The sequence below is a fragment of the Geotrypetes seraphini genome, chromosome 5, assembly GCF_902459505.1.
Source record: "Geotrypetes seraphini chromosome 5, aGeoSer1.1, whole genome shotgun sequence".
NCBI lineage: Eukaryota > Metazoa > Chordata > Amphibia > Gymnophiona > Dermophiidae > Geotrypetes > Geotrypetes seraphini.
In genome coordinates this window covers 248,239,519-248,256,596 of record NC_047088.1, presented here as the reverse complement: position 1 = coordinate 248,256,596, position 17,078 = coordinate 248,239,519, and the positions used below count along the sequence as shown (strand labels likewise).

Here is a 17,078-nt window from a genome sequence, read left to right as displayed (position 1 = left end):
AGGATTCAGATGTTTCTGGGGAAGGAATACACTTTTCCCTTCATATTTGCAAAAAACTTTTCGGGCTGACTCTGACCCACCCCCGCCTCCCTCCTGGACCTTCCCCAGACCTTATTTGGTGGTCTAGAGGTGATGCGGGGCAGGATCGATCTTCCTACGCTCCTGCCCTGTGCAGAGCCATCACCAAAATGGTTGCCGCAAGTTCTCGTTGTCTTGAGAACTCATGGCAGCCATTTTGATGACGGCTCTGCACGGGGCAGGAACGTAGGAAGATCGAACCTGCCCCGCATTACCGCTAGACCACCAGGTAAGGTCTGGGGAAGGTCCAGGATGCAGCATTTCTGTTGTTAAAAAAACAAGGGGGAGGTATGGGCAAAAATCGCAAATAACCGAATCCACAGGTACTGAAACCGCGGATAAGGAGGGAGAAGTGTATTCAGCATCTGGCACATGCCACTCCTGAAGAAAAAATTCATTTTATATACCCTGTCTAGCGGAGCACTCCAGAGATCTTTACTGGGATTGGTGCTTTTTCTTTTTTACATATTTATAAATAATCTGGAAATGGGAATAACAAGCGAGATGATCAGATTTGCAGATGACATAAATATGGACTGTGAGAAATTGCAGAAGGACCTTTGGAGACTAACCCCTGGATTCTATATAAATCACACAAAATTGGGCACCCAAATTTGGGCACTGATCATAGATCCACATGCGAACTTATTAGATGATTGCATCAACAACCAATAATTGGTGTTAATTGGCAAAAATTTGCAATTACATGCACATCTGCCTGCCTTATACACTAGAACATAAGAATAGCCTTACTGGGTCAGACCAATGGTCCATCAAGCCCTGTAGCCCGTTCTCATGGTGGCCAATCCAGGTCACTAATATCTGGCCAAACCCAAAGAGTAGCAACATTCCATACAGAATCTCAAAGAATAGCAAGATTCCGGAATCCCAGAGAGTAACAAGATTCTAGAATCCCAAAGAGTAGCAACATTCCATGCTACCGATACAGGGTATGCAGTGGCTTCCCCCGTGTCTTTCTCAATAACAGACTTTGGACTTTTCCTTCAGGAACTTGTCTAAACCTTTCTTAAAACCAGCTACGCTATCTGCTCTTACCACATCCGCTGGCAACTCCAAAGGGGTGTGGCCATGGGCGGCTCAGAGGCATTCCCAGAAGTTAGGTGCCATGTTATAGAATACTATGAACTGTGCTGGCACCCAAAGTTAGGTGCAAAATATGCACTAACCTAGTATTTTATAAAGGGTGCTCTGTAAATGGTGTCTAACGCTGTGCGCGCGTACATCGGTGTGCGCAGTTAATGCGCACGCACCAACATGTTGATTGGCCTAATCGGCACCGATAATTGGTCATTAACACCTCGCAATAGACGGTAATTAGCACTAATTAAAAGTTACGCAGACAACTCGGAAAGCGCAATTCTATGAAAAGTTAAGTGCCAGTTGCAATACACGAATTTGAAAAGGGTGCATGGCCAGGGGCGGATCGTGGGCATTCCTAAAAGTTATGCGCGTTGTTATAGAATACGCCCAATTCACACACAACTTAGGTGCAGGCATTTAGGCCTGGTTTTAGCACCTAAGCTATGCGACGCACACAGGCGCTAAGCACGATTCTATAAAAGGTATGTGCACCTCGTAGAATCACGCTAAGCACCGTTCTAGCCAGCCCCCTGTTTTTTGGAGCACCATGTATAGAATCAGGTCCTCAATGCATGATTAGGCTTTGAAACCCACTGATAGAGGATCTGATAGTCCATAAGCTTTTATTAAGGTAGACCTAGGCAAAGGTATGGCCTAACACTGTCAGATACTTGTCAACTGGACTGGCTGCAGTTGAACCTGAATGCTGGACGAAATGTATTCAGACACTTTCTCAGAGATGCCCCTCTGCATCTTCCTCTCCAACTCACACTCTTTTCATGCCGCCCCCCCCCCCCCGCTTCTTTTCTGTCTCCCTATGCCACACATGCATCCTTCCTTCCCGCCCCCCGGTACCTCTTTATATCTTCACCCGGCGTGAGCAGCTTCTCCTAGCCTCGCGACCTGGAAGTGATTTCAGAGAGGAGCCAGGCCGGGGCGAGCAGTAGGCCGGAGAAATTGCAGCCTTACATGATATTGGCGAAGATTTAAAGAAGTACAGGGGGCGGGGAAGGAAGGATGTGAGTGTGGTGGGGGGTGGAGAGGGGTCGGTACCTCCACCAAGACCACGCCCGTGCATGTCTGCCTCCCCCTAACTACGCCAATGGATGCCATGTCTCACTCATTAGGAGTGTGTCACACTCATTCAGTAGCTTTCTCACTCTCACGCTCTTTGAGTTCTATGTCTCACTCGTCAGAGCTTCAGTACCAGTACATTGATCTTGATCACAGCTTTCATGAGAGGGAGGCCTTAGAGAAGTAAACCAAGTGGTCCAACCAGTAAGAAGAAATCTGAGCTCGCCTTCCTGCCTGCTGCTTCCCTTTGACCTGTCCCTTTTCCCTTTACTGCTCAGAAACTGATGCATATATGTACTGTTAACTACTGGGTGGGAGACAATTTTCAACTCCAAAAATTCATTCAAATTGCTCCCTATGTTGTCTGTATTTTTTTCAGAGACTCCAAAGAAAATCCAATATCATGTAATGCTGCCTTGATTCAAAGCAATGCTATGCTTACATCATTCTAGATTTATACCCTGCAAATTCTCCCACTCTTCGGCCTTCAAATCTCACTCGGGGATGGTTCACCTTTGACATCTCTGCTCTCTGGCTAGATAAACAGTCTCCATTACCTGCTTTGCTACAACTCAGCAACAACAGGAAGTGATGTATTCTTCCCAGTTGCACTTCCCCAGTTCCTAGAGGGATCATGGAGCTTTATCAACAGCTAGTATGAACTGTCACGAGATGAACTTTTGGTCTGACCCAGTGTAGCACTTATGTTCTTATGTACACTGTGGGAATTACTACAATAGTTTGAGCTCTGTCAAAACGCTGCTTTAGCAATAAATAGATTGCTTTCAGCCTCGGAGGCCTACATAGAACAGGTGATGACTGATAGTGGGATGATCACCAAAGGAACAAAAGAGTTTATGCTGGGAATCCCCCGCAATGCAATCAGGAGCCTATTATAGTGTTTTAATCTGGGAACTTTGCAGAAGAAATACAAGAACAAAACCTCACCATGAATACCCTGTTTCCCCGAAAATAAGACCTATCCCGAAAATAAGTTCTAGCATGATTTTTTAAGATGCTCTTAATATAAACCCTCTCCCAAAAATAAGCCCTAGTTAAGATCGACCCCCTCCGAATGTTCCCGACACTCTCTGACTCTATCCCTGACACTAGTGCTGCCTGATATGCTGAAAAAAAAAATCAGACTCATCGATTCAGCAAGCCTCACCCCTGTTGCTTTAGGAGGCCTCGGAGCGGAAGAATGTCAGTCTCATGGTAGGAGGGTCAGTGGGGTTCTGCTGCATAAGGGGATGGGTGAAAGGGGAGGAATGATGCTGCACATGGGGGGGAGGGGAAGAAAGAATTGGGGGTAGAGAAGAGGAAGAGAGAGATTATTGTTGTACATGAAAAAAATAAGGCATCTTCAAAAAATAAGCCCTAGTGCGTTTTTTGGACCCAAAATTAATATAAGACACTGTCTTATTTTCAGGGAAACACGGTAATACACCAGTAACAGAAGAAATGGAGTGGACAGCAACCAATGGAAACATGGAAACAATCACTAGTCAAGCTTTATTGGACAATGTTGTGATAAAAAGCTTAAATGACCTGACACTGCAATGAGAGGGCACAGGATGAAGTTAAGAGGTGATAGGCTCCAGAGGAATCTAAGGAAATACTTTTTTACAGAAAGGGTGGTAGATGCATGGAACAGTCTCCCAGAAGAGGTGATGGAGACAGAATATGTCTGAATTCAAAAGGGCCTTGGATAGGCACGTGGGATATCTCAGAGAGAGAAAGAGATAATGGTTACTGCGGATGGGCAGACTAGATGGGCCATTTGGCCTTTATCTTGTTGCTATGTTTCTACGACATGAGTCGTGCTTCGGCCAATAGTTGTTAATAGCAGCAGTTTGGCGCCTTTTTAAAGCTTTTACATTTGCAATTTCTCCACACTTGAGTTGCCATTTGTATCACATGAGCTTCAATACATTCACCTTTTGTGTACTGACAAATCAGAACATTCACTTATTCAGAAAATTTCTAACTCACTTAAACCTAAGGATGAAATAGCGGAACTACCTCAGCAAGTTTGCAATCTATCCCTGAAAACAGCAATGATCCCGGAGGATTGGAAGATAACCAATGTTACACCCATCTTTAAAAAAGGATCAAGAGGTGACCCTGGGAATTACAGACCGGTGAGTCTGACCTCAGTTCCGGGGAAAATGGCGGAAGCGCCGATTAAAGACAGCATCGATGAGCATTTCGAAAGAAATAAACTTCTAATCACAAGACAACATGGCTTCTTCAAAGGGAGATCGTGCCTAACGAATTTACTGCACTTCTTTGAAGGAATTAACAAACGGATGGACAAAGGGGACCCCATAGACATCGTATATTTAGATTTCCAAAAAGCCTTTGACAGGGTACCTATCCCATGAACGCCTACTTCGGAAACTGAAGAACCATGGGGTGGAAGGAGACATGCACAGATGGATCAGAAATTGGTTGGCGGTTAGAAAACAGAGGGTAGGAGTGAAGGGACACTACTCGGACTGGAGGAGGGTATTCCGCAGGGGTCAGTGCTCGGACCGCTGCTTTTCAATATATTTATAAATGATATAGAAACAGGGACGAAGTGCGAAATAATAAAATTTGCAGACGACACCAAATTATTTAGTGGTGCTCGGACTAAAGAGGACTGTGAAAAATTACAAAGGGACCTGAACGAGCTAGGGGAGTGGGCGACGAGATGGCAGATGAAGTTCAATGTAGAGAGATGTAAAGCATTGCATGTAGGAAGCAAAAACCCGAGGTACAGCTATACGATGGGAGGGATGTTATTGAGTGAGAGTTCCCAAGAAAGGTACTTGGGGGTAATAGTGGATAAGACAATGAAGCCGTCGGCACAGTGCGTAGCGACCGCAAAGAGAGCGAATAGAATGCTAGGTATAATCAAGAAGGGTATTACAACCAGAATGAAAGAAGTTATCCTGCCGTTGTATCGGACGATGGTGCGTCCGCATCTGGAGTACTGCATCCAGTATTGGTTGCCGTACCTTAAGAAGGATATGGAGATACTCGAGAGGGTTCAGAGGAGAGCGACGCGTTTGATAAAAGGTATGGAAAACCTTTCATACGCTGAGAGATTGAAAAACTGGGGCTCTTTTCCCTGGAGAAGAGGAGAATTAGAGGGAATATGATAGAGACTTACAAGATCATGAAGGGCATAGAGAAAGTGGAGAGGGACAGATTCTTCAAATTCAGATTCAAAACCAATGCTAGGAAGTTTTTCTTCACCCAACGGGTGGTAGACTCCTGGAATGCGCTTCTAGAGAGCGTGATAGGACAGAGTACGGTATTAGGGTTCAAGAAGGGATTGGACAATTTTCTGGAGGAAAAGGGGATAAAGCGGTATAGATAGAGGACTACTACACAGGTCCTGGACTTGTTGGGCTGCCGCGCGAGCAGACTGCTGGGCACGATGGACCTCTGGTCTGACCCAGCAGAGGCACTTCTTATGTTCTAAACATAATCATCAAAAAAATATACAAACAGATTAAAAAAAAATTCCAGTATACTCATAAAAATATCACTGCCTAAGAATAGCCTTACTAGGTCAGACCAATGGTCCATCAAGCCCAGTAGTCCATTCTCACGGTGGCCAAACCAGGTCACTAGTACCTGGTCAAAACCCAAGGTGTAGCAATATTCCATGCTACCAATACAGGGCAAGCAGTGGCTTCCCCCATGTCTTTCTCAATAAAAGACTATGGACTTTTCTTCCAGGAACTTTCTTAAAACCAGCTGTTTTCAATACCTTCTTAAATTTCTGAATATTAGAAAATAATCTTAATGGTCCAGTCAAATTATTCCATAACAACACCCTTGCTATTGAAATTACAGATGCTCTTGTATTTTCATAATGCGAATGTAAAAACTCATCTGTTGATAAATCACATTTGACTTCCGATGCAGATCTGTTGGCCGAAACACAACTCGTGTCGAGTCATGTAAGCTTTTATCACAGCGTTGCCCAATAAAGCCTGACTGGTGATTGTTTCCAAGTTTCTGCTGTCCACAATGTTTCTTCTGTTGCTGATTAACCCGGGAAACTGTCCTATATAGACTGGTAGACTCAATCTATTTCATAAATGTCCTTTAATTCATCCGAAAACTCAATGTCTCGACATGTATATGTTTCGGCCGAAATGGCCTGCTTCAAGAGTCTCGTGAGTCTTCAAAATACTGTAATTGATATATCCACTAGTGTGCCAATTTCCAAGATGATGAAACAACATTAAATCTTCCGAGAGCATTAACAGGAGCCAAAAGGTATTCTGGACGTTCTGTGTTGCAAAGAGAGTTTGCGGATTTGGTTCTCCTGTTCTATGCTTTAACCTGGGAAACTAACATGATGCACTATAAAATTCTTTGGCAACTTATACACTGATGTATTTGAGGGGGACCTGGACATAATTGGAATTACAGAAACCTGGTGGACAGAGGAAAATCAATGGGATGTGGCGCTGCCGGGGTACAAGCTCTACAGGAGGGACAGGACCCACAAGAAGGGGGAGGAATAGCACTATATATAAAGGATTCTATCTGCTCGGTCGGGATGGATATGACAACGAAGGCAGAGGGGCTGGAATCGCTATGGGTCAAATTGCCGAGAAACAAGGGTGCAGGCATAAAACTGGGGCTGTACTATCGCCCACCTGGTACGCCAGAAGGAGTCGGACACGACTTGGAAGCTGAACTGAGACAGGAATGCAGGACTGGAAGTGTAACAGTGATGGGGGACTTCAACTACCCGGGGATAGACTGGAGTACGGGTCACTCCAACTGCACTAGGGAAACAAGATTTGTAGAAGCTGTGAGGGACTGCTTCATGGAGCAGCTGGTCAGGGAACCGACGCGAGGGGGTGCCACTCTTGACCTCATCCTAAACGGATTAGGGGGGGCCTGCAAGAGGGGTAGAAGTGGGAGGACCACTAGGCAACAGTGATCACAACGCGATCAGATTCACATTAGAAAGGGGGACACCCATAATAAGGAGGACCGCAACAACTGCGCTCAACTTCAGGAAAGGGAACTATGTTGCTATGAGGGAAATGGTGGGGAGGAAGCTCAGAAACATCTTTAGGATGGAGATTGTAGGAAGCGCCTGGACCCTATTCAGGGACACCCTGCAGGAAGCACAAAGAATGTACGTCCCCAGTTTCAGGAAAGGCTGCAAGAACAAACGGTCAAAGGACCCGGTTTGGATGTCAACTGAAGTAAAGAGGGCAATAAATGACAAAAAAATATCCTTCCGGAGATGGAAAAAGGACCCAACGGAGGAAAATCACCAGGCGCACTGGAAATGCCAAAAGGAATGCCACCGAGAGGTTAGAAAAGCGAAAGGGGAATATGAAGAGAAGCTGGCCAGGGAGGCAAAAAACTTCAAGGCATTCTTCAGTTACGTAAAGGGGAAGCGACCAGCGAGAGAGGAGGTGGGGCCGTTGGACGATGGGGATAGGAAGGGAGTGATTAAGGAGGATAAAGAGGTAGCTGAGAGGTTGAACACGTTCTTCTCGTCAGTTTTCACGAGCGAAGACACATCTAATATACCAGACTCAGAGGAGCTCATGAGTGGGGAACAGGCAGAAAAATTGGAGCACATAGAGGTAAGTAAGGAGGATGTCCTGAAACAGATAGACAGGTTAAAATGCGACAAATCACCGGGCCCGGACGGGATCCACCCAAGGGTTCTGAAGGAACTAAGACAAGAAATAGCGGGCACAACCCAGCATGTTTGCAACCTATCCTTGAAAACTGGAGAGGTACCAGAGGACTGGAAATTGGCGAATGTCACACCTATCTTCAAGAAGGGATCAAGGGGTGACCCCGGGAACTACAGGCCGGTGAGCCTGACTTCAATTATAGGGAAGATGGTGGAAGCTATGATCAAGGACGGCATTTGCGAACACATCGAGAGGAATGGCCTACTGAGAACAAGCCAGCACAGATTCTGTAAGGGAAGGTCGTGCCTAACGAACCTTCTGTACTTCTTTGAGGGAATAAGCAGTCGGGTGGACAATGGGGAACCCATAGACATCATTTATCTTGATTTTCAAAAGGCTTTCGACAAGGTACCACATGAAAGGCTGCTTAGGAAACTGTGGAACCACGGGGTGGGAGGGGATGTGCACAGATGGATCAAGCACTGGTTGTCGGGTAGACTGCAGAGGGTCGGAGTAAAGGGCCAATATTCTGACTGGCGGGGAGTCACGAGCGGTATGCCACAGGGATTGGTGCTGGGGCCGTTACTCTTCAACATATTTATCAATGACCTGGAAAAGGAGGCAAAGTGCGAGATTATAAAATTTGCAGACGATACCAAACTGTGCGGCAGAGTTAGGTCCAGGGAGGAGTGTGAGGACCTGCAAAGGGACCTGGACAAGCTGGAAGACTGGGCAAACAAATGGCAAATGCGCTTTAACGTGGAAAAATGCAAGGTCATGCATATAGGGAAAAAGAACCCGTTGTTCAACTACAAATTGGGGGGGGGGGCATTGTTGGGAGACAGCAGACTTGAGAGAGACTTGGGTGTACTGGTGGATGCATCACTGAAGCCATCTGCACAGTGCGCAGCAGCCTCAAAAAAAGCCAACAGGATGCTGGGCATCATAAAGAGGGGCATAACAATCAGGACGCAGGAAGTCATCATGCCATTGTATCGAGCGATGGTGCGTCCACATCTGGAATACTGCGTTCAGTATTGGTCGCCGCACCTCAAGAAGGACATGGCGGTACTTGAGAGAGTCCAAAGGAGAGCAACGAAACTGGTAAGAGGGCTGGAACACTGCCCATACGCCGAGAGGTTGGATAGGCTGGGGCTCTTCTCTCTGGAAAAAAGGAGGCTCAGGGGAGATATGATAGAGACCTTCAAGATCATGAGGGGCATAGAGAGGGTGGATAGGGACAGATTCTTCAGACTGAGGGGGACAACAGGTACGAGGGGGCATTTGGAGAAACTGAAGGGATATAGGTTCAAAACAAATGCGAGGAAGTTTTTCTTCACCCAAAGGGTCGTGGACACTTGGAATGCGCTACCAGAGGAAGTGATCAGGCAGAGTACGGTACAGGGATTCAAACAGGGTTTGGACGGATTCCTGAGGGATAAAGGGATCGTGGGATACTGAGAGAAGTGCTGGGATGTAACACAAGTATAAAAAGCTAAACAGGTAATAAGTATAGTATAGAAAGCCAAGCAGGTCGTGCATGTGCAAGGCCGGAGGGTTAGGACTTCGATGGGAAAATAGGACTTCAATGAGAAACCAAGGTGGCAAGGGGGCCCCTTCTGGTGATTCAGACAGGTCGTGACCTGTTGGGCCACCGCGGGGGCGGACTGCCGGGCGGGATGGACCTATGGTCTGACCTGGCGGAGGCACTGCTTATGTTCTTATGTTGATCCGTCTCATATTTTGCTGTTGTTATTGACATTTGACTGGATGCATTTCAAGCTGGTGGGCAACAATCTTGATTAGGTAAATGTATTCAGCAAGTTATGTTATCCTATTGCAGTTTTCTGAAATTAATTAAGACCACTTTGTTCGATAAGTTTATTACTTAGTGAGTTTTATTATTGAAATTCTATTTTACAAATATTTGTATTTTTTTACTGTATTATTGTATTTCGCTGATTGTCCAGCTCTTTTTAGTGTAAACCACCTAGAACTTTTGGTTATGGCGGTATAAAAGAATAAAGTTATTATTATTATTATTGATTTTTTTCTGTTCTGGCAAGCAATAAAGATAATTCTTTGGCAACAAAAATTCTAAGCAATGGGGGAGGGGGACGATTTTATTTAATAAAATATATGACAAGTTTATGAATTTCTCCTAGCAAGTTGTGCGCCGAGTAGGCCAGGTGTTACAGCTTTCAGGAGCATGGCTCGAGGTTGAAGGCCTCTGTAATTTACAGTCCCAGAGAGCTTTTAAACTTCACTGGAGCATGACTTCATTGCACAAATCCTTGACTGCAGCATGGCAGGCACTTGCACTAATGAGAAATGTTGTCATTCACATGATCTGCAGTTCAGCAGTTATTAGCAAATGCCAGCTAGCTAGAAATCCACAGGGCTGAAAACTGTCCCCGCTGCGCCAGATGAAATAATCATGTATATTTTACACCACATATATTTCTATCCAGATTTTTTAAAAAAGAGATGTCCACAAGCCATGGGATAGGAGGCAACTGGTTAATGGATAGAACAGAGGGGTAGGGTTAAAAAACTGTTTCTCTCAATGGAGGAAGGTGAATAGTGGAGTGCCCCAGGAATCTGTACTGGGATTTATGCTATCGAAAAATGACCCAGAAACAGGAATGACGAGTGAGGTGATTAACCCTTTCAGGACCATAAGGATCGTAGGCCAATTTTTGTGGTTTTGACGACATTTTTATGGTAAAAAGGGCTTGCAGATGCCAAAAAATTGATTTTTTTTGTGAAATATCATTATTTTTATTTAAAAAAATCACACTTCTGGCTTATGGACAGTGTGGCAAGTGAATCTTCTCGTCAATCTGGCAATGACGCTAATGAATGAATGTCGGAACCAGTTTGTTTACATAAAGGCAGTATCATATGGAATCCGTACATATCAAATTTAGAACTGTAGACTATCCCAATCAAAATTTATAGGATTTTAAAGTTATGGGACAAATATGTCCCTTGGTCCTGAAAGGGTTAAGGGCTCCTTTTACTAAGGTGCGCTAGCGGGGGGGGTTTTTTTTCAAAATTTTTTATTTTATTTTAACAAAAAGACACATACAAATTAAATACAACAGCCGGAGCACGTACAAAACCTGTTCAAAACTTAAGATAAGATAGCGCATGCAGCAGATTAGCGCGTGCTAACCCCGTACTAGAACTGATGCCAGCTCAATGCTGGCGTTAGCGTCTAGCGCACACGGCAATGTAGCGCGCGCGCGCTATTCTGCGCATTAATGCCCTAACGCAGCTTAGTAAAAGGAGCCCTAAATGACACAAAACTATTCAAAGTCGTTAAAACACATGCAGACTATGGAAAACTGTAGGAAGATGTTAGGAGATTGGAAGACGAGACAACCAAATGGTAGATGAAGTTCAATGTGGACAAATGCAACGTGATGCGCATAGGGAAGAATAATCCAAATCATTGTTACCTGATGCTGGGGTCCACCTTAGGAGTCTCAGCACCCAAGAAAAAGATCTAGGTATCTTCGTAGGCAATACACGGAAATCTTCCTCCCCGTGTGAAAGTGGCAGCCAAGGAAAGCAAACAGAATGGTAGGAATTAATAGGAAAAGAATGGAAAATAAGACAAGGAATATTATAATGGCTCTGTATTGCTCCATGGTGCGACTTCACTGACTACCATATCTCAATAAAGATATAACAGAATTAGAAAGTGTTCAAACAAGAGTTACTAAAATGCTAAAGGGGTTGAAACCCCTCTCGTATGAGGAAAGGCTAAAGAGGTTAGGGCTCTTCAGCTTGGAAAAGAGATGGCTAAGGGGGGGGGCATGATAAAGATCTATAAAAACCTGAGTAGTGTAGAATGGGTAAACTTGATTTGACTGTTTATTCTTAGGGGACACGTGATGAAGTTACACGGTAATACTTTTAAAACAAATAAGAGGGAAGTATTTTTTCACTGAGAGAATAGTTAAGCTTTGGAACTCATTGCCGGAAGACGTGGTAACAGCCGTTTTAGTGTTATCTGGGTTTTAAAAAAGGTTTGGAAAAGTCCAGGGTCTGCTATTGAGACAGAAATGGGGAAAGCCACAGCTGTCCCTGGGATCAGTAGCATGGAATGTTTCCACTATTTGGGTTTCTGCCAGGTACTTGCGAACTGGTCTGGCAACTGTCGGAAACAGGATACTGGACTAGATGGACCATTGGCTATTCTTATGTTCTTAATAGGTTTTGTTCCAAGGGAGCAAACTTTGCACCCCTGTAAGAATTTTCAAAAGTACAGGTGGAGTTTCTCCCTCCATATCTCATACTCAAATATAAGAAAGTATTATGAGCACTTCAGCACCTGTATGAAGTATAAAAAGATTTCATAACATTATCGATTCTAATTGGCAATCTTAAAGATTTGCATGCATCTCACTGCACACTCTTCTATAAAGCATGGTGTCTAATGTCAATTGCACATATCTGAAAGGAGGGGGTGCTCAGGGACATGTTGGAAGCTTTCCAAAATGTTGCACACAGAGGTTGCGGCAGCCATTTTGAAGAGACGCCGCAAGGGGCAGGAGTGAAGGGGTTACGTTCCTTCCCCTGACACCCAGAGGATCACCACATATGTAGGTAGGCCGGGGGGGGGAGGCAACCTAGTCAGTGGGGGTAGGGGGAGTTGAAAGGGAGAGAGCACAGGGGCAGGTAGTGGTGGGGGGGGGAGGGGTCTGAGGAATTTTTAAAAAAACTTTTACTTACACAAAAAAGTTATGTCGGCCCTGGCCCGATATAAAGTTTTTGAGTTGTCCTAAATTCACCTGCTGATCATATTCAGGCCCTGACTGAATATCATTGGCACCCCCATAAGCTACTCCCCAGCACTGCCCCCAGGTACACAACTAACCAGCCCACTTTTTTTTTTGGGAGGGAGGCGGTCAGAGCTGATATTCAGTAGCCCTGTCTGGCTTAGTACCACTGAATATTAGCAGATGCTGATCGGCAATTTAAGCAGGCCATAGCCTCTCTGGAACTTTTAAATCACTCTGAATATCGGGCCCAGGATGTTTTGTTGTTGGCGTTCACCAATCTAAATGGCGTTCCATTTACCACAGCTTACAATGCCTTCCCATGGGGTGTGTTCAGCTGTCCCACGGTGATTTTGGCATCGGCACACAGGAAGGGATTAACTTGTATACCACCTTTTTGTAGTTATACAACCACAGTCAAAGTGGTTTACATGCAGATACTTCAAGCATTTTTCCTATCTGATGTAACTAAGGCAGAAGATTTTCTAAGCTTTAGTGAGTCCAGACTGAGTAGATTCCAGTTCTCCTTTACCATCTCTCCCTGAAGCAAAATTTCAGACTTAACAAATATTTAACCTCAGAGAGCGAGAACCAGAAGGCCTTGAGCATGCACAGATACTCAAGGCCCAGGCAACAGGAAGGATCTTCGTTCACCGGCATGTCCTGTGGGCTGCGTGCCGGTGCCAGATGGGGGTCAGGCTTCTGCTCGGGTGGGAGGGCGGGGGGTGCCGGTTCGCGTAGGGGAGCGTTCGTGAGCGGGGGGAGGGAGCGATGCCGGTTCTCAGGGGGGGAGCGATGCTCGTAAATCGAGTCAACGCTCGGTTTGCAAGTCACGATTTGCGAGAATGTTTTGCTCGTCTTGCATAACACTCGCAAACCACATTACTCGCAAACCGAGGTTTGACTATACTTTATCCACATTCAAACCCCGCTTCTGACATGAATTAAGTTATTTTAAAAATGTATAATCTGCCTACAACTAGGCTAAAACATTAATAAAATTGCAAAAGTCCCCATCCGGTATTATTGGTATTACTCACCTTCTGACCTGATTTCTCCCTTGTTTTTTAAGTCTCCCATTACCTTTCCAGGATCATTTTCTGTTTACTTCACCATGACCAATCTTTTCCTTTTCAAGCCAACCCATTATCCACAGTAAGTCTCCATTTTGCAGGATTCTGCACTCACAAATCTGTTTTCCACTGAGGCACATTCTAACTCTCATGCACGCATAGAAATTTCCTATTAAAGCTCTAGTTCTATTCAATGCCTTCCCTTGGCCCTCTCACATGACCACAACTCCAGCTCCAAACCCAAAATTGGCATTTTATCCGACGTGCGCATACACATACACTCACCCAGTCTCTCTCTACCCCCAATTCCCTCTGCCCATAAACCAACCCTCACTTCTGGCACAATTGGCATATGATATGCATGTACACATTCACTTTCAGGGTCAACTGAGGCCAACCCAACACTTCCTGGCCCCATCCTGGGCCTCCACCTTGAATCCCCCTCCATCTGATCACCGTATGGTCGCTGATCACCAAAGTTCATTCAGCACAGAATCCCTGAGCACATCTGATTCTGTTGGTTCAACCCAAACCATGGGCTCAGCCCAGGACCTGATGCCACAGCCTGGCCTTAAGCAACATAAGAACTTTAAAAAAAACAAACCCCAAGAATTAAAATACATCTTAGATTTGTTATATGTGTTGAAATGATTACTGCTGCCAAGTTAGAGTAAAATTGGACAAGATGTAGAGGTCATTCAAGGTCATAGTTATATAGCAATATTATTACTATAGGTATAATGCCAAAGAAATTGGTTGTTAAAAATTAGAGCTATCCGTGTGTCTAAAGCTCAAACAATGATATAGTTTTTGTATTAAAAAAAACTACTGTGAGATTTACTTATTTACAATATTATTCAATTTTTGATGATGTAATTAATTGTTGCTGCGTGGAAAGCACTTACTTTGTTTTAAAAAGTTAATAGTTTCTAATGTTTTAGCTTGGATTTGGACATACTGGTAATCTGAACAATTTTACTCTGGATATACATTTTTTTACTTCTTCTTTAACAATTGTCTCCATTAAGTATGATTTGATTTTTTTTTAACCAACCACACTTTTCCTTCTTTGAGATTCTTGGATTGCAGCACAGATTCCTCTTTCATACAGATCCCAAGGACTGGGCAGAGACAAAAGAATGTATACAGGCCAAGAAAATTGTGGCACGTCTGAAAGCTGTGAATGACACAGCTGAGAGGAGTATTAAGCTAATTCAGGGCTTGAATAATAGAGTCATTAAAAGTGGGGAACATAAACAATTGATCAGCGTAGTTCCTAAACCTGTTAAGCACGAAAAGCTGTTTTCTGGATAATGAGCATTTTTATTTTCAAGAATTCTAGTCAACATAAAGAACATTATTTTCACTCAATATCGTATGCCTTATGCTCAAGCCTTATCGTGCAAATTTCACACATGTGGAAACAGTCTTCTTCAGTTTCTCCTCCTGGTTATATCAGAATACCAGTCAAAAGGGCCCTCTTACAAAGCCACGCTAAAAAAATGGACTGCGCTATTTTTATCGCATGGATTTCTTGTGCACTGAGGCCATTTATTAGCATGGCTCTAAAGTGGCCACAATTAGTTTTTGTTTTTTTCACATTTATGGTCACGCGCTAATTGCAAAATTAGCATGTGGCTATTAGCGTAAAAAGCCCTTACCGTCACCTATTTTGTAGACAGCAAGGGCTGCTGTGCTAATCGGTTGGCTTGTGCCAATGCTCATGCGCTAAACCAGGGCTGCCCAAGTCCGGTCCTCGAGATCTACTGGCAGGCCAGGTTTTCAGGATATCCACAATGAGTATGCATGAGAGAGATTTGCATACCAAGAAGGCAGTGCAGGCAAATCTCTCTCATGCATATGCATTGTGGATATCCTGAAAACCTGGCCTGCCAGTAGATCTCGAGGACCGGACTTGGGCAGCCCTGCGCTAAACGATTAGCACAGGGCATGCTTAATCTCCACCCCCCAAACATGTTAGAAATTCCCTCCTTAGAATATACAGACAACTATACTGCTCATGGAAGTAGTTAAATTTACTTAATTGTAACACTTGATGTTTCTCTGAGACTTAAAGTCACCATGGGGCAGATTCTATAAATGGCGCCTACAATGTAGGTGCTGCTCAGCGTAGTTCTCAATCAACCACTAGGCGCCATTTATAAAATCCCACTTAACGGCATCCTTAGGCGTCACTAGGCATCCTGGAGGTAGGCGCCCGCATATTAGGCCAAGTTTTACCAAGCCTAATTTACCAGAACCTAACTTGGACATCCAGGGGTCCTTTTACAAAGGCGCGGAAACCGCCTGCCACACTAGTACCTAACGCCTCCATTGACGAGGCTTTAGGATTGTAGGCTGCCGCGGAGGTTAGCGCATGATGAAATGTCCGACGCGCTAACCCCCATAGCGCGCCTTGATAAAAGGAGCCCCTAGTGTTGCCTAAGTCAACCACACCTATTCTCTGCCCCCTAACCACGCCTACTTTTCAGGTAAGCATCATTATGTGTTGGAAGGCGCTTCTACTTAGGCATCGCTAGGCGCCATGTGCAAATCCATGCCTAATTTAATATTTTAAATTAATTATTCAATAAACTTCAATGGTATGGTCAATTACCATGCTTATGCTTATTTATGCTTATTTAAGATTTGATATACCGCTCCTAAATTTTACTGACCCAAGCGGTTTACAAAGCATCAAACTAAAATGAAATTAGGTACTTGAGAAAAACTACCCTATCTGTCCCGAAGGCTCACAATCTAGCTAAAGTACCTGAAAAACTAAAAATATGTAATAACAACATATAATACATTTCCAAGATAAAAAATCAAAGAAATAGAAAATAGAAATAATGAAAGAAGAAAAAAATTTAAAATAAAACAAATTTAAGAGATAGAAAAGTCCTGAAGTGGCCTGATAGCAAAACAGTCATATTATAGTGCAGGTCTTAATACAACTCCCGGCATAGCCCACTTCACAGATCCACCCCTGGCAGAGCTTAAGAGCATCAAAGACATTAACATTTCTAAAACATATCCACTAAAACTGTTTTATGAAATAAATCAATCCAAACCAACATGAAGCAGTACAAATTAATACAAATTAAGGAAGACTGCGGTCCCCATTCCATTATTCAATTCAGGAGAGCCATTTGAAAAAAAATGTGCTTTTAGATGCCTCTTAAAATTTTGAAATGATTCTTCCTTCCTTAACTCTACTGGTAAATTGTTCCACAACATTGGAACCAAGTAGAAAAATGCACCATTTCTGGTTGAGGCAAGGTGAGCCT

The 17,078-nt window shown here is 44.1% G+C and overlaps 1 protein-coding gene across 3 annotated transcripts in view; it reads right to left on the bottom strand.

Moving 5' to 3' along the window:
* Window positions 1–17,078, bottom strand: part of MYLK (myosin light chain kinase) — a 607,164-nt gene that overhangs the window by 295,759 nt on the left and 294,327 nt on the right. The gene's annotated exons all lie outside the window — the stretch shown is intronic.